The sequence below is a fragment of the Phyllobates terribilis genome, unplaced genomic scaffold (assembly GCF_046119375.1).
Source record: "Phyllobates terribilis strain yellow unplaced genomic scaffold, ASM4611937v1 Scaffold_538__1_contigs__length_1162401, whole genome shotgun sequence".
In the NCBI taxonomy this organism is placed as follows: domain Eukaryota; kingdom Metazoa; phylum Chordata; class Amphibia; order Anura; family Dendrobatidae; genus Phyllobates; species Phyllobates terribilis.
In genome coordinates, this window is record NW_027363298.1 from 553,419 (window position 1) to 575,391 (window position 21,973).

Genomic DNA, 21,973 nt, shown 5'->3' on the forward strand with positions numbered 1-21,973 from the left:
AGCCAAAGAGTCCATCCCAAAATCCGACAAACAAGCAAAATGAACAAGAAACATTGAATTCAATTCTTTCTGATTTTAGAAACTGCATTAAAGAAGGGGTGCACCGGTCCTGGAGATACTGCAATACCAGGTCAATGCGTGGAGTGGACAGAGCAAGCTCTTTTTCCATCTCCCTGTTCTAAAAATCCATTTAATATATGGTCCCCAGATAGGGGACGTATCAGATATTAAACTGATAAGAACAGATACTACACTTGATCTTAGCCAAAAGGCCGAGAAGCGATAACCAGAATTGGTTTCAAACTACGGAGCCACCCAAGGATCCTGAAAAGTCCATTTGTGGAGATGAGCTCCTGGACTCCCGTTAAGAAGACATGTTGTCAACCTCTAGATCCCTTACATGCCTGCACTTTTCGGCTTGCTGCTGCTGCAATCCACGCGTTTTAGATCTGCATAACTCCACCTCTTTAAACACAGCACCTTCACCCCCTGCTGTTCCCACCCGCCTCAACACTGTTGGAAGGGAGGAGAACCAATTAAGGCGGGGGGTGGGGTGGAACGAGCAGCTGTCTACCCTTAGCAGGAGGGCTCCTGATTACATACCTCTCCTGCTGCTGCTGCTGCTGGCTGTCCAGCAGCAGACTGAAGGTGGCTGCTGCTGTGCACAGGTATATAAAGGCTCAGAGCCTATTATGACACGCGCAGCCAGCGTTCCATTGCCACATTCCATCTACTGCAGGCAGGATACCTGGCTGGCTGAATGTCGCTGAGAAGCTCACAGAGACCGCCATAAGCAACAGTTTAACAGAATGCCACAGACTAATCAACCAAACTTTTTGGGTTGGGTTCTCTTTTATAGTCTGCAGGCATTAAATGAAAGAAGTCAGTGTTCCAGCAGAAGTAGACAACGTTTCAGAAAAGGCATTGTAGCAAACCAAAAAGAAATTTTAAGCGCAGCAGAGTAACCAGCGCACATACCTGTTAGCTCAGGTGAGTTTAAAAGGCTGCTGTTGATAACAAGGGCATTTGCTAAATAGATGGTGTGTGTGCAACAATATACTGAAAGGTCAATTATATTGTGCAGCTTATCTCACCACCTGTAGTTATTTAGGTGAAAGCTCCAAAATGCTTGCCTAATATGTCTGTTTATCCAAAAGGAAGTAAAAAGGGAGAGCTAGAAAGATAGCATTGCATCACATTACATGGCAATGCAATGCACAGTTGCTGAAGTTGAACCAAAATGAGCTTGTAATCTGGCTTCTGCAACTTTGAACATGAAAAATCCAATGAGGAGAAGAAAAGCAAAGCCAAAGAGTCCATCCCAAAATCCGACAAACAAGCAAAATGAACAAAAAACATTGAATTCAATTCTTTCTGATTTTAGAAACTGCATTAAAGAAGGGGTGCACCGGTCCTGGAGATACTGCAATACCAGGTCAATGCGTGGAGTGGACAGAGCAAGCTCTTTTTCCATCTCCCTGTTCTAAAAATCCATTTAATATATGGTCCCCAGATAGGGGACGTATCAGATATTAAACTGATAAGAACAGATACTACACTTGATCTTAGCCAAAAGGCCGAGAAGCGATAACCAGAATTGGTTTCAAACTACGGAGCCACCCAAGGATCCTGAAAAGTCCATTTGTGGAGATGAGCTCCTGGACTCCCGTTAAGAAGACATGTTGTCAACCTCTAGATCCCTTACATGCCTGCACTTTTCGGCTTGCTGCTGCTGCAATCCACGCGTTTTAGATCTGCATAACTCCACCTCTTTAAACACAGCACCTTCACCCCCTGCTGTTCCCACCCGCCTCAACACCGTTGGAAGGGAGGAGAACCAATTAAGGCGGGGGGTGGGGTGGAACGAGCAGCTGTCTACCCTTAGCAGGAGGGCTCCTGATTACATACCTCTCCTGCTGCTGCTGCTGCTGCTGGCTGTCCAGCAGCAGACTGAAGGTGGCTGCTGCTGTGCACAGGTATATAAAGGCTCAGAGCCTATTATGACACGCGCAGCCAGCGTTCCATTGCCACATTCCATCTACTGCAGGCAGGATACCTGGCTGGCTGAATGTCGCTGAGAAGCTCACAGAGACCGCCATAAGCAACAGTTTAACAGAATGCCACAGACTAATCAACCAAACTTTTTGGGTTGGGTTCTCTTTCATAGTCTGCAGGCATTAAATGAAAGAAGTCAGTGTTCCAGCAGAAGGAGACAACGTTTCAGAAAAGGCATTGTAGCAAACCAAAAAAGAAATTTTAAGCGCAGCAGAGTAACCAGCGCACATACCTGTTAGCTCAGGTGAGTTTAAAAGGCTGCTGTTGATAACAAGGGCATTTGCTAAATAGATGGTGTGTGCAACAATATACTGAAAGGTCAATTATATTGTGCAGCTTATCTCACCACCTGTAGTTATTTAGGTGAAAGCTCCAAAATGCTTGCCTAATATGTCTGTTTATCCAAAAGGAAGTAAAAAGGGAGAGCTAGAAAGATAGCATTGCATCACATTACATGGCAATGCAATGCACAGTTGCTGAAGTTGAACCAAAATGAGCTTGTAATCTGGCTTCTGCAACTTTGAACATGAAAAATCCAATGAGGAGAAGAAAAGCAAAGCCAAAGAGTCCATCCCAAAATCCGACAAACAAGCAAAATGAACAAAAAACATTGAATTCAATTCTTTCTGATTTTAGAAACTGCATTAAAGAAGGGGTGCACCGGTCCTGGAGATACTGCAATACCAGGTCAATGCGTGGAGTGGACAGAGCAAGCTCTTTTTCCATCTCCCTGTTCTAAAAATCCATTTAATATATGGTCCCCAGATAGGGGACGTATCAGATATTAAACTGATAAGAACAGATACTACACTTGATCTTAGCCAAAAGGCCGAGAAGCGATAACCAGAATTGGTTTCAAACTACGGAGCCACCCAAGGATCCTGAAAAGTCCATTTGTGGAGATGAGCTCCTGGACTCCCGTTAAGAAGACATGTTGTCAACCTCTAGATCCCTTACATGCCTGCACTTTTCGGCTTGCTGCTGCTGCAATCCACGCGTTTTAGATCTGCATAACTCCACCTCTTTAAACACAGCACCTTCACCCCCTGCTGTTCCCACCCGCCTCAACACCGTTGGAAGGGAGGAGAACCAATTAAGGCAGGGGGTGGGGTGGAACGAGCAGCTGTCTACCCTTAGCAGGAGGGCTCCTGATTACATACCTCTCCTGCTGCTGCTGCTGCTGGCTGTCCAGCAGCAGACTGAAGGTGGCTGCTGCTGTGCACAGGTATATAAAGGCTCAGAGCCTATTATGACACGCGCAGCCAGCGTTCCATTGCCACATTCCATCTACTGCAGGCAGGATACCTGGCTGGCTGAATGTCGCTGAGAAGCTCACAGAGACCGCCATAAGCAACAGTTTAACAGAATGCCACAGACTAATCAACCAAACTTTTTGGGTTGGGTTCTCTTTTATAGTCTGCAGGCATTAAATGAAAGAAGTCAGTGTTCCAGCAGAAGGAGACAACGTTTCAGAAAAGGCATTGTAGCAAACCAAAAAAGAAATTTTAAGCGCAGCAGAGTAACCAGCGCACATACCTGTTAGCTCAGGTGAGTTTAAAAGGCTGCTGTTGATAACAAGGGCATTTGCTAAATAGATGGTGTGTGTGCAACAATATACTGAAAGGTCAATTATATTGTGCAGCTTATCTCACCACCTGTAGTTATTTAGGTGAAAGCTCCAAAATGCTTGCCTAATATGTCTGTTTATCCAAAAGGAAGTAAAAAGGGAGAGCTAGAAAGATAGCATTGCATCACATTACATGGCAATGCAATGCACAGTTGCTGAAGTTGAACCAAAATGAGCTTGTAATCTGGCTTCTGCAACTTTGAACATGAAAAATCCAATGAGGAGAAGAAAAGCAAAGCCAAAGAGTCCATCCCAAAATCCGACAAACAAGCAAAATGAACAAAAAACATTGAATTCAATTCTTTCTGATTTTAGAAACTGCATTAAAGAAGGGGTGCACCGGTCCTGGAGATACTGCAATACCAGGTCAATGCGTGGAGTGGACAGAGCAAGCTCTTTTTCCATCTCCCTGTTCTAAAAATCCATTTAATATATGGTCCCCAGATAGGGGACGTATCAGATATTAAACTGATAAGAACAGATACTACACTTGATCTTAGCCAAAAGGCCGAGAAGCGATAACCAGAATTGGTTTCAAACTACGGAGCCACCCAAGGATCCTGAAAAGTCCATTTGTGGAGATGAGCTCCTGGACTCCCGTTAAGAAGACATGTTGTCAACCTCTAGATCCCTTACATGCCTGCACTTTTCGGCTTGCTGCTGCTGCAATCCACGCGTTTTAGATCTGCATAACTCCACCTCTTTAAACACAGCACCTTCACCCCCTGCTGTTCCCACCCGCCTCAACACCGTTGGAAGGGAGGAGAACCAATTAAGGCAGGGGGTGGGGTGGAACGAGCAGCTGTCTACCCTTAGCAGGAGGGCTCCTGATTACATACCTCTCCTGCTGCTGCTGCTGCTGGCTGTCCAGCAGCAGACTGAAGGTGGCTGCTGCTGTGCACAGGTATATAAAGGCTCAGAGCCTATTATGACACGCGCAGCCAGCGTTCCATTGCCACATTCCATCTACTGCAGGCAGGATACCTGGCTGGCTGAATGTCGCTGAGAAGCTCACAGAGACCGCCATAAGCAACAGTTTAACAGAATGCCACAGACTAATCAACCAAACTTTTTGGGTTGGGTTCTCTTTTATAGTCTGCAGGCATTAAATGAAAGAAGTCAGTGTTCCAGCAGAAGGAGACAACGTTTCAGAAAAGGCATTGTAGCAAACCAAAAAAGAAATTTTAAGCGCAGCAGAGTAACCAGCGCACATACCTGTTAGCTCAGGTGAGTTTAAAAGGCTGCTGTTGATAACAAGGGCATTTGCTAAATAGATGGTGTGTGTGCAACAATATACTGAAAGGTCAATTATATTGTGCAGCTTATCTCACCACCTGTAGTTATTTAGGTGAAAGCTCCAAAATGCTTGCCTAATATGTCTGTTTATCCAAAAGGAAGTAAAAAGGGAGAGCTAGAAAGATAGCATTGCATCACATTACATGGCAATGCAATGCACAGTTGCTGAAGTTGAACCAAAATGAGCTTGTAATCTGGCTTCTGCAACTTTGAACATGAAAAATCCAATGAGGAGAAGAAAAGCAAAGCCAAAGAGTCCATCCCAAAATCCGACAAACAAGCAAAATGAACAAAAAACATTGAATTCAATTCTTTCTGATTTTAGAAACTGCATTAAAGAAGGGGTGCACCGGTCCTGGAGATACTGCAATACCAGGTCAATGCGTGGAGTGGACAGAGCAAGCTCTTTTTCCATCTCCCTGTTCTAAAAATCCATTTAATATATGGTCCCCAGATAGGGGACGTATCAGATATTAAACTGATAAGAACAGATACTACACTTGATCTTAGCCAAAAGGCCGAGAAGCGATAACCAGAATTGGTTTCAAACTACGGAGCCACCCAAGGATCCTGAAAAGTCCATTTGTGGAGATGAGCTCCTGGACTCCCGTTAAGAAGACATGTTGTCAACCTCTAGATCCCTTACATGCCTGCACTTTTCGGCTTGCTGCTGCTGCAATCCACGCGTTTTAGATCTGCATAACTCCACCTCTTTAAACACAGCACCTTCACCCCCTGCTGTTCCCACCCGCCTCAACACCGTTGGAAGGGAGGAGAACCAATTAAGGCGGGGGGTGGGGTGGAACGAGCAGCTGTCTACCCTTAGCAGGAGGGCTCCTGATTACATACCTCTCCTGCTGCTGCTGCTGCTGCTGGCTGTCCAGCAGCAGACTGAAGGTGGCTGCTGCTGTGCACAGGTATATAAAGGCTCAGAGCCTTTTATGACACGCGCAGCCAGCGTTCCATTGCCACATTCCATCTACTGCAGGCAGGATACCTGGCTGGCTGAATGTCGCTGAGAAGCTCACAGAGACCGCCATAAGCAACAGTTTAACAGAATGCCACAGACTAATCAACCAAACTTTTTGGGTTGGGTTCTCTTTTATAGTCTGCAGGCATTAAATGAAAGAAGTCAGTGTTCCAGCAGAAGGAGACAACGTTTCAGAAAAGGCATTGTAGCAAACCAAAAAAGAAATTTTAAGCGCAGCAGAGTAACCAGCGCACATACCTGTTAGCTCAGGTGAGTTTAAAAGGCTGCTGTTGATAACAAGGGCATTTGCTAAATAGATGGTGTGTGTGCAACAATATACTGAAAGGTCAATTATATTGTGCAGCTTATCTCACCACCTGTAGTTATTTAGGTGAAAGCTCCAAAATGCTTGCCTAATATATCTGTTTATCCAAAAGGAAGTAAAAAGGGAGAGCTAGAAAGATAGCATTGCATCACATTACATGGCAATGCAATGCACAGTTGCTGAAGTTGAACCAAAATGAGCTTGTAATCTGGCTTCTGCAACTTTGAACATGAAAAATCCAATGAGGAGAAGAAAAGCAAAGCCAAAGAGTCCATCCCAAAATCCGACAAACAAGCAAAATGAACAAAAAACATTGAATTCAATTCTTTCTGATTTTAGAAACTGCATTAAAGAAGGGGTGCACCGGTCCTGGAGATACTGCAATACCAGGTCAATGCGTGGAGTGGACAGAGCAAGCTCTTTTTCCATCTCCCTGTTCTAAAAATCCATTTAATATATGGTCCCCAGATAGGGGACGTATCAGATATTAAACTGATAAGAACAGATACTACACTTGATCTTAGCCAAAAGGCCGAGAAGCGATAACCAGAATTGGTTTCAAACTACGGAGCCACCCAAGGATCCTGAAAAGTCCATTTGTGGAGATGAGCTCCTGGACTCCCGTTAAGAAGACATGTTGTCAACCTCTAGATCCCTTACATGCCTGCACTTTTCGGCTTGCTGCTGCTGCAATCCACGCGTTTTAGATCTGCATAACTCCACCTCTTTAAACACAGCACCTTCACCCCCTGCTGTTCCCACCCGCCTCAACACCGTTGGAAGGGAGGAGAACCAATTAAGGCGGGGGGTGGGGTGGAACGAGCAGCTGTCTACCCTTAGCAGGAGGGCTCCTGATTACATACCTCTCCTGCTGCTGCTGCTGCTGGCTGTCCAGCAGCAGACTGAAGGTGGCTGCTGCTGTGCACAGGTATATAAAGGCTCAGAGCCTATTATGACACGCGCAGCCAGCGTTCCATTGCCACATTCCATCTACTGCAGGCAGGATACCTGGCTGGCTGAATGTCGCTGAGAAGCTCACAGAGACCGCCATAAGCAACAGTTTAACAGAATGCCACAGACTAATCAACCAAACTTTTTGGGTTGGGTTCTCTTTTATAGTCTGCAGGCATTAAATGAAAGAAGTCAGTGTTCCAGCAGAAGGAGACAACGTTTCAGAAAAGGCATTGTAGCAAACCAAAAAAGAAATTTTAAGCGCAGCAGAGTAACCAGCGCACATACCTGTTAGCTCAGGTGAGTTTAAAAGGCTGCTGTTGATAACAAGGGCATTTGCTAAATAGATGGTGTGTGTGCAACAATATACTGAAAGGTCAATTATATTGTGCAGCTTATCTCACCACCTGTAGTTATTTAGGTGAAAGCTCCAAAATGCTTGCCTAATATGTCTGTTTATCCAAAAGGAAGTAAAAAGGGAGAGCTAGAAAGATAGCATTGCATCACATTACATGGCAATGCAATGCACAGTTGCTGAAGTTGAACCAAAATGAGCTTGTAATCTGGCTTCTGCAACTTTGAACATGAAAAATCCAATGAGGAGAAGAAAAGCAAAGCCAAAGAGTCCATCCCAAAATCCGACAAACAAGCAAAATGAACAAAAAACATTGAATTCAATTCTTTCTGATTTTAGAAACTGCATTAAAGAAGGGGTGCACCGGTCCTGGAGATACTGCAATACCAGGTCAATGCGTGGAGTGGACAGAGCAAGCTCTTTTTCCATCTCCCTGTTCTAAAAATCCATTTAATATATGGTCCCCAGATAGGGGACGTATCAGATATTAAACTGATAAGAACAGATACTACACTTGATCTTAGCCAAAAGGCCGAGAAGCGATAACCAGAATTGGTTTCAAACTACGGAGCCACCCAAGGATCCTGAAAAGTCCATTTGTGGGGATGAGCTCCTGGACTCCCGTTAAGAAGACATGTTGTCAACCTCTAGATCCCTTACATGCCTGCACTTTTCGGCTTGCTGCTGCTGCAATCCACGCGTTTTAGATCTGCATAACTCCACCTCTTTAAACACAGCACCTTCACCCCCTGCTGTTCCCACCCGCCTCAACACCGTTGGAAGGGAGGAGAACCAATTAAGGCGGGGGGTGGGGTGGAACGAGCAGCTGTCTACCCTTAGCAGGAGGGCTCCTGATTACATACCTCTCCTGCTGCTGCTGCTGGCTGTCCAGCAGCAGACTGAAGGTGGCTGCTGCTGTGCACAGGTATATAAAGGCTCAGAGCCTATTATGACACGCGCAGCCAGCGTTCCATTGCCACATTCCATCTACTGCAGGCAGGATACCTGGCTGGCTGAATGTCACTGAGAAGCTCACAGAGACCGCCATAAGCAACAGTTTAACAGAATGCCACAGACTAATCAACCAAACTTTTTGGGTTGGGTTCTCTTTTATAGTCTGCAGGCATTAAATGAAAGAAGTCAGTGTTCCAGCAGAAGGAGACAACGTTTCAGAAAAGGCATTGTAGCAAACCAAAAAAGAAATTTTAAGCGCAGCAGAGTAACCAGCGCACATACCTGTTAGCTCAGGTGAGTTTAAAAGGCTGCTGTTGATAACAAGGGCATTTGCTAAATAGATGGTGTGTGTGCAACAATATACTGAAAGGTCAATTATATTGTGCAGCTTATCTCACCACCTGTAGTTATTTAGGTGAAAGCTCCAAAATGCTTGCCTAATATGTCTGTTTATCCAAAAGGAAGTAAAAAGGGAGAGCTAGAAAGATAGCATTGCATCACATTACATGGCAATGCAATGCACAGTTGCTGAAGTTGAACCAAAATGAGCTTGTAATCTGGCTTCTGCAACTTTGAACATGAAAAATCCAATGAGGAGAAGAAAAGCAAAGCCAAAGAGTCCATCCCAAAATCCGACAAACAAGCAAAATGAACAAAAAACATTGAATTCAATTCTTTCTGATTTTAGAAACTGCATTAAAGAAGGGGTGCACCGGTCCTGGAGATACTGCAATACCAGGTCAATGCGTGGAGTGGACAGAGCAAGCTCTTTTTCCATCTCCCTGTTCTAAAAATCCATTTAATATATGGTCCCCAGATAGGGGACGTATCAGATATTAAACTGATAAGAACAGATACTACACTTGATCTTAGCCAAAAGGCCGAGAAGCGATAACCAGAATTGGTTTCAAACTACGGAGCCACCCAAGGATCCTGAAAAGTCCATTTGTGGAGATGAGCTCCTGGACTCCCGTTAAGAAGACATGTTGTCAACCTCTAGATCCCTTACATGCCTGCACTTTTCGGCTTGCTGCTGCTGCAATCCACGCGTTTTAGATCTGCATAACTCCACCTCTTTAAACACAGCACCTTCACCCCCTGCTGTTCCCACCCGCCTCAACACTGTTGGAAGGGAGGAGAACCAATTAAGGCGGGGGGTGGGGTGGAACGAGCAGCTGTCTACCCTTAGCAGGAGGGCTCCTGATTACATACCTCTCCTGCTGCTGCTGCTGCTGGCTGTCCAGCAGCAGACTGAAGGTGGCTGCTGCTGTGCACAGGTATATAAAGGCTCAGAGCCTATTATGACACGCGCAGCCAGCGTTCCATTGCCACATTCCATCTACTGCAGGCAGGATACCTGGCTGGCTGAATGTCGCTGAGAAGCTCACAGAGACCGCCATAAGCAACAGTTTAACAGAATGCCACAGACTAATCAACCAAACTTTTTGGGTTGGGTTCTCTTTTATAGTCTGCAGGCATTAAATGAAAGAAGTCAGTGTTCCAGCAGAAGGAGACAACGTTTCAGAAAAGGCATTGTAGCAAACCAAAAAAGAAATTTTAAGCGCAGCAGAGTAACCAGCGCACATACCTGTTAGCTCAGGTGAGTTTAAAAGGCTGCTGTTGATAACAAGGGCATTTGCTAAATAGATGGTGTGTGTGCAACAATATACTGAAAGGTCAATTATATTGTGCAGCTTATCTCACCACCTGTAGTTATTTAGGTGAAAGCTCCAAAATGCTTGCCTAATATGTCTGTTTATCCAAAAGGAAGTAAAAAGGGAGAGCTAGAAAGATAGCATTGCATCACATTACATGGCAATGCAATGCACAGTTGCTGAAGTTGAACCAAAATGAGCTTGTAATCTGGCTTCTGCAACTTTGAACATGAAAAATCCAATGAGGAGAAGAAAAGCAAAGCCAAAGAGTCCATCCCAAAATCCGACAAACAAGCAAAATGAACAAAAAACATTGAATTCAATTCTTTCTGATTTTAGAAACTGCATTAAAGAAGGGGTGCACCGGTCCTGGAGATACTGCAATACCAGGTCAATGCATGGAGTGGACAGAGCAAGCTCTTTTTCCATCTCCCTGTTCTAAAAATCCATTTAATATATGGTCCCCAGATAGGGGACGTATCAGATATTAAACTGATAAGAACAGATACTACACTTGATCTTAGCCAAAAGGCCGAGAAGCGATAACCAGAATTGGTTTCAAACTACGGAGCCACCCAAGGATCCTGAAAAGTCCATTTGTGGAGATGAGCTCCTGGACTCCCGTTAAGAAGACATGTTGTCAACCTCTAGATCCCTTACATGCCTGCACTTTTCGGCTTGCTGCTGCTGCAATCCACGCGTTTTAGATCTGCATAACTCCACCTCTTTAAACACAGCACCTTCACCCCCTGCTGTTCCCACCCGCCTCAACACCGTTGGAAGGGAGGAGAACCAATTAAGGCAGGGGGTGGGGTGGAACGAGCAGCTGTCTACCCTTAGCAGGAGGGCTCCTGATTACATACCTCTCCTGCTGCTGCTGCTGCTGGCTGTCCAGCAGCAGACTGAAGGTGGCTGCTGCTGTGCACAGGTATATAAAGGCTCAGAGCCTATTATGACACGCGCAGCCAGCGTTCCATTGCCACATTCCATCTACTGCAGGCAGGATACCTGGCTGGCTGAATATCGCTGAGAAGCTCACAGAGACCGCCATAAGCAACAGTTTAACAGAATGCCACAGACTAATCAACCAAACTTTTTGGGTTGGGTTCTCTTTTATAGTCTGCAGGCATTAAATGAAAGAAGTCAGTGTTCCAGCAGAAGGAGACAACGTTTCAGAAAAGGCATTGTAGCAAACCAAAAAAGAAATTTTAAGCGCAGCAGAGTAACCAGCGCACATACCTGTTAGCTCAGGTGAGTTTAAAAGGCTGCTGTTGATAACAAGGGCATTTGCTAAATAGATGGTGTGTGTGCAACAATATACTGAAAGGTCAATTATATTGTGCAGCTTATCTCACCACCTGTAGTTATTTAGGTGAAAGCTCCAAAATGCTTGCCTAATATGTCTGTTTATCCAAAAGGAAGTAAAAAGGGAGAGCTAGAAAGATAGCATTGCATCACATTACATGGCAATGCAATGCACAGTTGCTGAAGTTGAACCAAAATGAGCTTGTAATCTGGCTTCTGCAACTTTGAACATGAAAAATCCAATGAGGAGAAGAAAAGCAAAGCCAAAGAGTCCATCCCAAAATCCGACAAACAAGCAAAATGAACAAAAAACATTGAATTCAATTCTTTCTGATTTTAGAAACTGCATTAAAGAAGGGGTGCACCGGTCCTGGAGATACTGCAATACCAGGTCAATGCGTGGAGTGGACAGAGCAAGCTCTTTTTCCATCTCCCTGTTCTAAAAATCCATTTAATATATGGTCCCCAGATAGGGGACGTATCAGATATTAAACTGATAAGAACAGATACTACACTTGATCTTAGCCAAAAGGCCGAGAAGCGATAACCAGAATTGGTTTCAAACTACGGAGCCACCCAAGGATCCTGAAAAGTCCATTTGTGGAGATGAGCTCCTGGACTCCCGTTAAGAAGACATGTTGTCAACCTCTAGATCCCTTACATGCCTGCACTTTTCGGCTTGCTGCTGCTGCAATCCACGCGTTTTAGATCTGCATAACTCCACCTCTTTAAACACAGCACCTTCACCCCCTGCTGTTCCCACCCGCCTCAACACCGTTGGAAGGGAGGAGAACCAATTAAGGCGGGGGGTGGGGTGGAACGAGCAGCTGTCTACCCTTAGCAGGAGGGCTCCTGATTACATACCTCTCCTGCTGCTGCTGCTGCTGCTGGCTGTCCAGCAGCAGACTGAAGGTGGCTGCTGCTGTGCACAGGTATATAAAGGCTCAGAGCCTTTTATGACACGCGCAGCCAGCGTTCCATTGCCACATTCCATCTACTGCAGGCAGGATACCTGGCTGGCTGAATGTCGCTGAGAAGCTCACAGAGACCGCCATAAGCAACAGTTTAACAGAATGCCACAGACTAATCAACCAAACTTTTTGGGTTGGGTTCTCTTTTATAGTCTGCAGGCATTAAATGAAAGAAGTCAGTGTTCCAGCAGAAGGAGACAACGTTTCAGAAAAGGCATTGTAGCAAACCAAAAAAGAAATTTTAAGCGCAGCAGAGTAACCAGCGCACATACCTGTTAGCTCAGGTGAGTTTAAAAGGCTGCTGTTGATAACAAGGGCATTTGCTAAATAGATGGTGTGTGTGCAACAATATACTGAAAGGTCAATTATATTGTGCAGCTTATCTCACCACCTGTAGTTATTTAGGTGAAAGCTCCAAAATGCTTGCCTAATATGTCTGTTTATCCAAAAGGAAGTAAAAAGGGAGAGCTAGAAAGATAGCATTGCATCACATTACATGGCAATGCAATGCACAGTTGCTGAAGTTGAACCAAAATGAGCTTGTAATCTGGCTTCTGCAACTTTGAACATGAAAAATCCAATGAGGAGAAGAAAAGCAAAGCCAAAGAGTCCATCCCAAAATCCGACAAACAAGCAAAATGAACAAAAAACATTGAATTCAATTCTTTCTGATTTTAGAAACTGCATTAAAGAAGGGGTGCACCGGTCCTGGAGATACTGCAATACCAGGTCAATGCGTGGAGTGGACAGAGCAAGCTCTTTTTCCATCTCCCTGTTCTAAAAATCCATTTAATATATGGTCCCCAGATAGGGGACGTATCAGATATTAAACTGATAAGAACAGATACTACACTTGATCTTAGCCAAAAGGCCGAGAAGCGATAACCAGAATTGGTTTCAAACTACGGAGCCACCCAAGGATCCTGAAAAGTCCATTTGTGGAGATGAGCTCCTGGACTCCCGTTAAGAAGACATGTTGTCAACCTCTAGATCCCTTACATGCCTGCACTTTTCGGCTTGCTGCTGCTGCAATCCACGCGTTTTAGATCTGCATAACTCCACCTCTTTAAACACAGCACCTTCACCCCCTGCTGTTCCCACCCGCCTCAACACTGTTGGAAGGGAGGAGAACCAATTAAGGCGGGGGGTGGGGTGGAACGAGCAGCTGTCTACCCTTAGCAGGAGGGCTCCTGATTACATACCTCTCCTGCTGCTGCTGCTGCTGGCTGTCCAGCAGCAGACTGAAGGTGGCTGCTGCTGTGCACAGGTATATAAAGGCTCAGAGCCTATTATGACACGCGCAGCCAGCGTTCCATTGCCACATTCCATCTACTGCAGGCAGGATACCTGGCTGGCTGAATGTCGCTGAGAAGCTCACAGAGACCGCCATAAGCAACAGTTTAACAGAATGCCACAGACTAATCAACCAAACTTTTTGGGTTGGGTTCTCTTTTATAGTCTGCAGGCATTAAATGAAAGAAGTCAGTGTTCCAGCAGAAGGAGACAACGTTTCAGAAAAGGCATTGTAGCAAACCAAAAAAGAAATTTTAAGCGCAGCAGAGTAACCAGCGCACATACCTGTTAGCTCAGGTGAGTTTAAAAGGCTGCTGTTGATAACAAGGGCATTTGCTAAATAGATGGTGTGTGTGCAACAATATACTGAAAGGTCAATTATATTGTGCAGCTTATCTCACCACCTGTAGTTATTTAGGTGAAAGCTCCAAAATGCTTGCCTAATATGTCTGTTTATCCAAAAGGAAGTAAAAAGGGAGAGCTAGAAAGATAGCATTGCATCACATTACATGGCAATGCAATGCACAGTTGCTGAAGTTGAACCAAAATGAGCTTGTAATCTGGCTTCTGCAACTTTGAACATGAAAAATCCAATGAGGAGAAGAAAAGCAAAGCCAAAGAGTCCATCCCAAAATCCGACAAACAAGCAAAATGAACAAAAAACATTGAATTCAATTCTTTCTGATTTTAGAAACTGCATTAAAGAAGGGGTGCACCGGTCCTGGAGATACTGCAATACCAGGTCAATGCGTGGAGTGGACAGAGCAAGCTCTTTTTCCATCTCCCTGTTCTAAAAATCCATTTAATATATGGTCCCCAGATAGGGGACGTATCAGATATTAAACTGATAAGAACAGATACTACACTTGATCTTAGCCAAAAGGCCGAGAAGCGATAACCAGAATTGGTTTCAAACTACGGAGCCACCCAAGGATCCTGAAAAGTCCATTTGTGGAGATGAGCTCCTGGACTCCCGTTAAGAAGACATGTTGTCAACCTCTAGATCCCTTACATGCCTGCACTTTTCGGCTTGCTGCTGCTGCAATCCACGCGTTTTAGATCTGCATAACTCCACCTCTTTAAACACAGCACCTTCACCCCCTGCTGTTCCCACCCGCCTCAACACCGTTGGAAGGGAGGAGAACCAATTAAGGCGGGGGGTGGGGTGGAACGAGCAGCTGTCTACCCTTAGCAGGAGGGCTCCTGATTACATACCTCTCCTGCTGCTGCTGCTGCTGCTGGCTGTCCAGCAGCAGACTGAAGGTGGCTGCTGCTGTGCACAGGTATATAAAGGCTCAGAGCCTTTTATGACACGCGCAGCCAGCGTTCCATTGCCACATTCCATCTACTGCAGGCAGGATACCTGGCTGGCTGAATGTCGCTGAGAAGCTCACAGAGACCGCCATAAGCAACAGTTTAACAGAATGCCACAGACTAATCAACCAAACTTTTTGGGTTGGGTTCTCTTTTATAGTCTGCAGGCATTAAATGAAAGAAGTCAGTGTTCCAGCAGAAGGAGACAACGTTTCAGAAAAGGCATTGTAGCAAACCAAAAAAGAAATTTTAAGCGCAGCAGAGTAACCAGCGCACATACCTGTTAGCTCAGGTGAGTTTAAAAGGCTGCTGTTGATAACAAGGGCATTTGCTAAATAGATGGTGTGTGTGCAACAATATACTGAAAGGTCAATTATATTGTGCAGCTTATCTCACCACCTGTAGTTATTTAGGTGAAAGCTCCAAAATGCTTGCCTAATATGTCTGTTTATCCAAAAGGAAGTAAAAAGGGAGAGCTAGAAAGATAGCATTGCATCACATTACATGGCAATGCAATGCACAGTTGCTGAAGTTGAACCAAAATGAGCTTGTAATCTGGCTTCTGCAACTTTGAACATGAAAAATCCAATGAGGAGAAGAAAAGCAAAGCCAAAGAGTCCATCCCAAAATCCGACAAACAAGCAAAATGAACAAAAAACATTGAATTCAATTCTTTCTGATTTTAGAAACTGCATTAAAGAAGGGGTGCACCGGTCCTGGAGATACTGCAATACCAGGTCAATGCGTGGAGTGGACAGAGCAAGCTCTTTTTCCATCTCCCTGTTCTAAAAATCCATTTAATATATGGTCCCCAGATAGGGGACGTATCAGATATTAAACTGATAAGAACAGATACTACACTTGATCTTAGCCAAAAGGCCGAGAAGCGATAACCAGAATTGGTTTCAAACTACGGAGCCACCCAAGGATCCTGAAAAGTCCATTTGTGGAGATGAGCTCCTGGACTCCCGTTAAGAAGACATGTTGTCAACCTCTAGATCCCTTACATGCCTGCACTTTTCGGCTTGCTGCTGCTGCAATCCACGCGTTTTAGATCTGCATAACTCCACCTCTTTAAACACAGCACCTTCACCCCCTGCTGTTCCCACCCGCCTCAACACCGTTGGAAGGGAGGAGAACCAATTAAGGCGGGGGGTGGGGTGGAACGAGCAGCTGTCTACCCTTAGCAGGAGGGCTCCTGATTACATACCTCTCCTGCTGCTGCTGCTGCTGCTGGCTGTCCAGCAGCAGACTGAAGGTGGCTGCTGCTGTGCACAGGTATATAAAGGCTCAGAGCCTTTTATGACACGCGCAGCCAGCGTTCCATTGCCACATTCCATCTACTGCAGGCAGGATACCTGGCTGGCTGAATGTCGCTGAGAAGCTCACAGAGACCGCCATAAGCAACAGTTTAACAGAATGCCACAGACTAATCAACCAAACTTTTTGGGTTGGGTTCTCTTTTATAGTCTGCAGGCATTAAATGAAAGAAGTCAGTGTTCCAGCAGAAGGAGACAACGTTTCAGAAAAGGCATTGTAGCAAACCAAAAAAGAAATTTTAAGCGCAGCAGAGTAACCAGCGCACATACCTGTTAGCTCAGGTGAGTTTAAAAGGCTGCTGTTGATAACAAGGGCATTTGCTAAATAGATGGTGTGTGTGCAACAATATACTGAAAGGTCAATTATATTGTGCAGCTTATCTCACCACCTGTAGTTATTTAGGTGAAAGCTCCAAAATGCTTGCCTAATATGTCTGTTTATCCAAAAGGAAGTAAAAAGGGAGAGCTAGAAAGATAGCATTGCATCACATTACATGGCAATGCAATGCACAGTTGCTGAAGTTGAACCAAAATGAGCTTGTAATCTGGCTTCTGCAACTTTGAACATGAAAAATCCAATGAGGAGAAGAAAAGCAAAGCCAAAGAGTCCATCCCAAAATCCGACAAACAAGCAAAATGAACAAAAAACATTGAATTCAATTCTTTCTGATTTTAGAAACTGCATTAAAGAAGGGGTGCACCGGTCCTGGAGATACTGCAATACCAGGTCAATGCGTGGAGTGGACAGAGCAAGCTCTTTTTCCATCTCCCTGTTCTAAAAATCCATTTAATATATGGTCCCCAGATAGGGGACGTATCAGATATTAAACTGATAAGAACAGATACTACACTTGATCTTAGCCAAAAGGCCGAGAAGCGATAACCAGAATTGGTTTCAAACTACGGAGCCACCCAAGGATCCTGAAAAGTCCATTTGTGGAGATGAGCTCCTGGACTCCCGTTAAGAAGACATGTTGTCAACCTCTAGATCCCTTACATGCCTGCACTTTTCGGCTTGCTGCTGCTGCAATCCACGCGTTTTAGATCTGCATAACTCCACCTCTTTAAACACAGCACCTTCACCCCCTGCTGTTCCCACCCGCCTCAACACTGTTGGAAGGGAGGAGAACCAATTAAGGCGGGGGGTGGGGTGGAACGAGCAGCTGTCTACCCTTAGCAGGAGGGCTCCTGATTACATACCTCTCCTGCTGCTGCTGCTGCTGGCTGTCCAGCAGCAGACTGAAGGTGGCTGCTGCTGTGCACAGGTATATAAAGGCTCAGAGCCTATTATGACACGCGCAGCCAGCGTTCCATTGCCACATTCCATCTACTGCAGGCAGGATACCTGGCTGGCTGAATGTCGCTGAGAAGCTCACAGAGACCGCCATAAGCAACAGTTTAACAGAATGCCACAGACTAATCAACCAAACTTTTTGGGTTGGGTTCTCTTTTATAGTCTGCAGGCATTAAATGAAAGAAGTCAGTGTTCCAGCAGAAGGAGACAACGTTTCAGAAAAGGCATTGTAGCAAACCAAAAAAGAAATTTTAAGCGCAGCAGAGTAACCAGCGCACATACCTGTTAGCTCAGGTGAGTTTAAAAGGCTGCTGTTGATAACAAGGGCATTTGCTAAATAGATGGTGTGTGTGCAACAATATACTGAAAGGTCAATTATATTGTGCAGCTTATCTCACCACCTGTAGTTATTTAGGTGAAAGCTCCAAAATGCTTGCCTAATATGTCTGTTTATCCAAAAGGAAGTAAAAAGGGAGAGCTAGAAAGATAGCATTGCATCACATTACATGGCAATGCAATGCACAGTTGCTGAAGTTGAACCAAAATGAGCTTGTAATCTGGCTTCTGCAACTTTGAACATGAAAAATCCAATGAGGAGAAGAAAAGCAAAGCCAAAGAGTCCATCCCAAAATCCGACAAACAAGCAAAATGAACAAAAAACATTGAATTCAATTCTTTCTGATTTTAGAAACTGCATTAAAGAAGGGGTGCACCGGTCCTGGAGATACTGCAATACCAGGTCAATGCGTGGAGTGGACAGAGCAAGCTCTTTTTCCATCTCCCTGTTCTAAAAATCCATTTAATATATGGTCCCCAGATAGGGGACGTATCAGATATTAAACTGATAAGAACAGATACTACACTTGATCTTAGCCAAAAGGCCGAGAAGCGATAACCAGAATTGGTTTCAAACTACGGAGCCACCCAAGGATCCTGAAAAGTCCATTTGTGGAGATGAGCTCCTGGACTCCCGTTAAGAAGACATGTTGTCAACCTCTAGATCCCTTACATGCCTGCACTTTTCGGCTTGCTGCTGCTGCAATCCACGCGTTTTAGATCTGCATAACTCCACCTCTTTAAACACAGCACCTTCACCCCCTGCTGTTCCCACCCGCCTCAACACCGTTGGAAGGGAGGAGAACCAATTAAGGCAGGGGGTGGGGTGGAACGAGCAGCTGTCTACCCTTAGCAGGAGGGCTCCTGATTACATACCTCTCCTGCTGCTGCTGCTGCTGGCTGTCCAGCAGCAGACTGAAGGTGGCTGCTGCTGTGCACAGGTATATAAAGGCTCAGAGCCTATTATGACACGCGCAGCCAGCGTTCCATTGCCACATTCCATCTACTGCAGGCAGGATACCTGGCTGGCTGAATGTCGCTGAGAAGCTCACAGAGACCGCCATAAGCAACAGTTTAACAGAATGCCACAGACTAATCAACCAAACTTTTTGGGTTGGGTTCTCTTTTATAGTCTGCAGGCATTAAATGAAAGAAGTCAGTGTTCCAGCAGAAGGAGACAACGTTTCAGAAAAGGCATTGTAGCAAACCAAAAAAGAAATTTTAAGCGCAGCAGAGTAACCAGCGCACATACCTGTTAGCTCAGGTGAGTTTAAAAGGCTGCTGTTGATAACAAGGGCATTTGCTAAATAGATGGTGTGTGTGCAACAATATACTGAAAGGTCAATTATATTGTGCAGCTTATCTCACCACCTGTAGTTATTTAGGTGAAAGCTCCAAAATGCTTGCCTAATATGTCTGTTTATCCAAAAGGAAGTAAAAAGGGAGAGCTAGAAAGATAGCATTGCATCACATTACATGGCAATGCAATGCACAGTTGCTGAAGTTGAACCAAAATGAGCTTGTAATCTGGCTTCTGCAACTTTGAACATGAAAAATCCAATGAGGAGAAGAAAAGCAAAGCCAAAGAGTCCATCCCAAAATCCGACAAACAAGCAAAATGAACAAAAAACATTGAATTCAATTCTTTCTGATTTTAGAAACTGCATTAAAGAAGGGGTGCACCGGTCCTGGAGATACTGCAATACCAGGTCAATGCGTGGAGTGGACAGAGCAAGCTCTTTTTCCATCTCCCTGTTCTAAAAATCCATTTAATATATGGTCCCCAGATAGGGGACGTATCAGATATTAAACTGATAAGAACAGATACTACACTTGATCTTAGCCAAAAGGCCGAGAAGCGATAACCAGAATTGGTTTCAAACTACGGAGCCACCCAAGGATCCTGAAAAGTCCATTTGTGGAGATGAGCTCCTGGACTCCCGTTAAGAAGACATGTTGTCAACCTCTAGATCCCTTACATGCCTGCACTTTTCGGCTTGCTGCTGCTGCAATCCACGCGTTTTAGATCTGCATAACTCCACCTCTTTAAACACAGCACCTTCACCCCCTGCTGTTCCCACCCGCCTCAACACCGTTGGAAGGGAGGAGAACCAATTAAGGCGGGGGGTGGGGTGGAACGAGCAGCTGTCTACCCTTAGCAGGAGGGCTCCTGATTACATACCTCTCCTGCTGCTGCTGCTGCTGCTGGCTGTCCAGCAGCAGACTGAAGGTGGCTGCTGCTGTGCACAGGTATATAAAGGCTCAGAGCCTTTTATGACACGCGCAGCCAGCGTTCCATTGCCACATTCCATCTACTGCAGGCAGGATACCTGGCTGGCTGAATGTCGCTGAGAAGCTCACAGAGACCGCCATAAGCAACAGTTTAACAGAATGCCACAGACTAATCAACCAAACTTTTTGGGTTGGGTTCTCTTTTATAGTCTGCAGGCATTAAATGAAAGAAGTCAGTGTTCCAGCAGAAGGAGACAACGTTTCAGAAAAGGCATTGTAGCAAACCAAAAAAGAAATTTTAAGCGCAGCAGAGTAACCAGCGCACATACCTGTTAGCTCAGGTGAGTTTAAAAGGCTGCTGTTGATAACAAGGGCATTTGCTAAATAGATGGTGTGTGTGCAACAATATACTGAAAGGTCAATTATATTGTGCAGCTTATCTCACCACCTGTAGTTATTTAGGTGAAAGCTCCAAAATGCTTGCCTAATATGTCTGTTTATCCAAAAGGAAGTAAAAAGGGAGAGCTAGAAAGATAGCATTGCATCACATTACATGGCAATGCAATGCACAGTTGCTGAAGTTGAACCAAAATGAGCTTGTAATCTGGCTTCTGCAACTTTGAACATGAAAAATCCAATGAGGAGAAGAAAAGCAAAGCCAAAGAGTCCATCCCAAAATCCGACAAACAAGCAAAATGAACAAAAAACATTGAATTCAATTCTTTCTGATTTTAGAAACTGCATTAAAGAAGGGGTGCACCGGTCCTGGAGATACTGCAATACCAGGTCAATGCGTGGAGTGGACAGAGCAAGCTCTTTTTCCATCTCCCTGTTCTAAAAATCCATTTAATATATGGTCCCCAGATAGGGGACGTATCAGATATTAAACTGATAAGAACAGATACTACACTTGATCTTAGCCAAAAGGCCGAGAAGCGATAACCAGAATTGGTTTCAAACTACGGAGCCACCCAAGGATCCTGAAAAGTCCATTTGTGGAGATGAGCTCCTGGACTCCCGTTAAGAAGACATGTTGTCAACCTCTAGATCCCTTACATGCCTGCACTTTTCGGCTTGCTGCTGCTGCAATCCACGCGTTTTAGATCTGCATAACTCCACCTCTTTAAACACAGCACCTTCACCCCCTGCTGTTCCCACCCGCCTCAACACCGTTGGAAGGGAGGAGAACCAATTAAGGCGGGGGGTGGGGTGGAACGAGCAGCTGTCTACCCTTAGCAGGAGGGCTCCTGATTACATACCTCTCCTGCTGCTGCTGCTGCTGGCTGTCCAGCAGCAGACTGAAGGTGGCTGCTGCTGTGCACAGGTATATAAAGGCTCAGAGCCTATTATGACACGCGCAGCCAGCGTTCCATTGCCACATTCCATCTACTGCAGGCAGGATACCTGGCTGGCTGAATGTCGCTGAGAAGCTCACAGAGACCGCCATAAGCAACAGTTTAACAGAATGCCACAGACTAATCAACCAAACTTTTTGGGTTGGGTTCTCTTTTATAGTCTGCAGGCATTAAATGAAAGAAGTCAGTGTTCCAGCAGAAGGAGACAACGTTTCAGAAAAGGCATTGTAGCAAACCAAAAAAGAAATTTTAAGCGCAGCAGAGTAACCAGCGCACATACCTGTTAGCTCAGGTGAGTTTAAAAGGCTGCTGTTGATAACAAGGGCATTTGCTAAATAGATGGTGTGTGTGCAACAATATACTGAA

At 45.0% G+C, this 21,973-nt stretch overlaps 17 non-coding genes across 17 annotated transcripts; all 17 read right to left on the reverse strand.

The window, feature by feature from the left end:
* Positions 1-93: 93 nt before the first annotated feature.
* Positions 94-284, reverse strand: LOC141232143 (U2 spliceosomal RNA). Its single transcript, XR_012298405.1, has one exon. It is a non-coding gene; the product is annotated as a U2 spliceosomal RNA (small nuclear RNA).
* Positions 285-1,398: 1,114 nt separating this feature from the next.
* Positions 1,399-1,589, reverse strand: LOC141232144 (U2 spliceosomal RNA). Its single transcript, XR_012298406.1, has one exon. It is a non-coding gene; the product is annotated as a U2 spliceosomal RNA (small nuclear RNA).
* Positions 1,590-2,705: 1,116 nt separating this feature from the next.
* LOC141232145 (U2 spliceosomal RNA) lies at positions 2,706-2,896 on the reverse strand. The gene has a single exon (XR_012298407.1). It is a non-coding gene; the product is annotated as a U2 spliceosomal RNA (small nuclear RNA).
* Positions 2,897-4,011: 1,115 nt separating this feature from the next.
* LOC141232146 (U2 spliceosomal RNA) lies at positions 4,012-4,202 on the reverse strand. Its single transcript, XR_012298408.1, has one exon. It is a non-coding gene; the product is annotated as a U2 spliceosomal RNA (small nuclear RNA).
* A 1,115-nt stretch (positions 4,203-5,317) lies between these two features.
* On the reverse strand, positions 5,318-5,508 carry LOC141232147 (U2 spliceosomal RNA). Its single transcript, XR_012298409.1, has one exon. It is a non-coding gene; the product is annotated as a U2 spliceosomal RNA (small nuclear RNA).
* A 1,118-nt stretch (positions 5,509-6,626) lies between these two features.
* On the reverse strand, positions 6,627-6,817 carry LOC141232148 (U2 spliceosomal RNA). The gene has a single exon (XR_012298410.1). It is a non-coding gene; the product is annotated as a U2 spliceosomal RNA (small nuclear RNA).
* Positions 6,818-7,932: 1,115 nt separating this feature from the next.
* On the reverse strand, positions 7,933-8,123 carry LOC141232149 (U2 spliceosomal RNA). Its single transcript, XR_012298411.1, has one exon. It is a non-coding gene; the product is annotated as a U2 spliceosomal RNA (small nuclear RNA).
* A 1,112-nt stretch (positions 8,124-9,235) lies between these two features.
* LOC141232152 (U2 spliceosomal RNA) lies at positions 9,236-9,426 on the reverse strand. Its single transcript, XR_012298413.1, has one exon. It is a non-coding gene; the product is annotated as a U2 spliceosomal RNA (small nuclear RNA).
* Positions 9,427-10,541: 1,115 nt separating this feature from the next.
* On the reverse strand, positions 10,542-10,732 carry LOC141231698 (U2 spliceosomal RNA). The gene has a single exon (XR_012298009.1). It is a non-coding gene; the product is annotated as a U2 spliceosomal RNA (small nuclear RNA).
* A 1,115-nt stretch (positions 10,733-11,847) lies between these two features.
* On the reverse strand, positions 11,848-12,038 carry LOC141232153 (U2 spliceosomal RNA). Its single transcript, XR_012298414.1, has one exon. It is a non-coding gene; the product is annotated as a U2 spliceosomal RNA (small nuclear RNA).
* A 1,118-nt stretch (positions 12,039-13,156) lies between these two features.
* On the reverse strand, positions 13,157-13,347 carry LOC141232154 (U2 spliceosomal RNA). Its single transcript, XR_012298415.1, has one exon. It is a non-coding gene; the product is annotated as a U2 spliceosomal RNA (small nuclear RNA).
* Positions 13,348-14,462: 1,115 nt separating this feature from the next.
* LOC141232155 (U2 spliceosomal RNA) lies at positions 14,463-14,653 on the reverse strand. Its single transcript, XR_012298416.1, has one exon. It is a non-coding gene; the product is annotated as a U2 spliceosomal RNA (small nuclear RNA).
* Positions 14,654-15,771: 1,118 nt separating this feature from the next.
* Positions 15,772-15,962, reverse strand: LOC141232156 (U2 spliceosomal RNA). The gene has a single exon (XR_012298417.1). It is a non-coding gene; the product is annotated as a U2 spliceosomal RNA (small nuclear RNA).
* Positions 15,963-17,080: 1,118 nt separating this feature from the next.
* LOC141232158 (U2 spliceosomal RNA) lies at positions 17,081-17,271 on the reverse strand. The gene has a single exon (XR_012298418.1). It is a non-coding gene; the product is annotated as a U2 spliceosomal RNA (small nuclear RNA).
* Positions 17,272-18,386: 1,115 nt separating this feature from the next.
* Positions 18,387-18,577, reverse strand: LOC141232159 (U2 spliceosomal RNA). The gene has a single exon (XR_012298419.1). It is a non-coding gene; the product is annotated as a U2 spliceosomal RNA (small nuclear RNA).
* A 1,115-nt stretch (positions 18,578-19,692) lies between these two features.
* Positions 19,693-19,883, reverse strand: LOC141232160 (U2 spliceosomal RNA). Its single transcript, XR_012298420.1, has one exon. It is a non-coding gene; the product is annotated as a U2 spliceosomal RNA (small nuclear RNA).
* A 1,118-nt stretch (positions 19,884-21,001) lies between these two features.
* On the reverse strand, positions 21,002-21,192 carry LOC141232161 (U2 spliceosomal RNA). Its single transcript, XR_012298421.1, has one exon. It is a non-coding gene; the product is annotated as a U2 spliceosomal RNA (small nuclear RNA).
* Between the last annotated feature and the right edge of the window lie 781 nt (positions 21,193-21,973).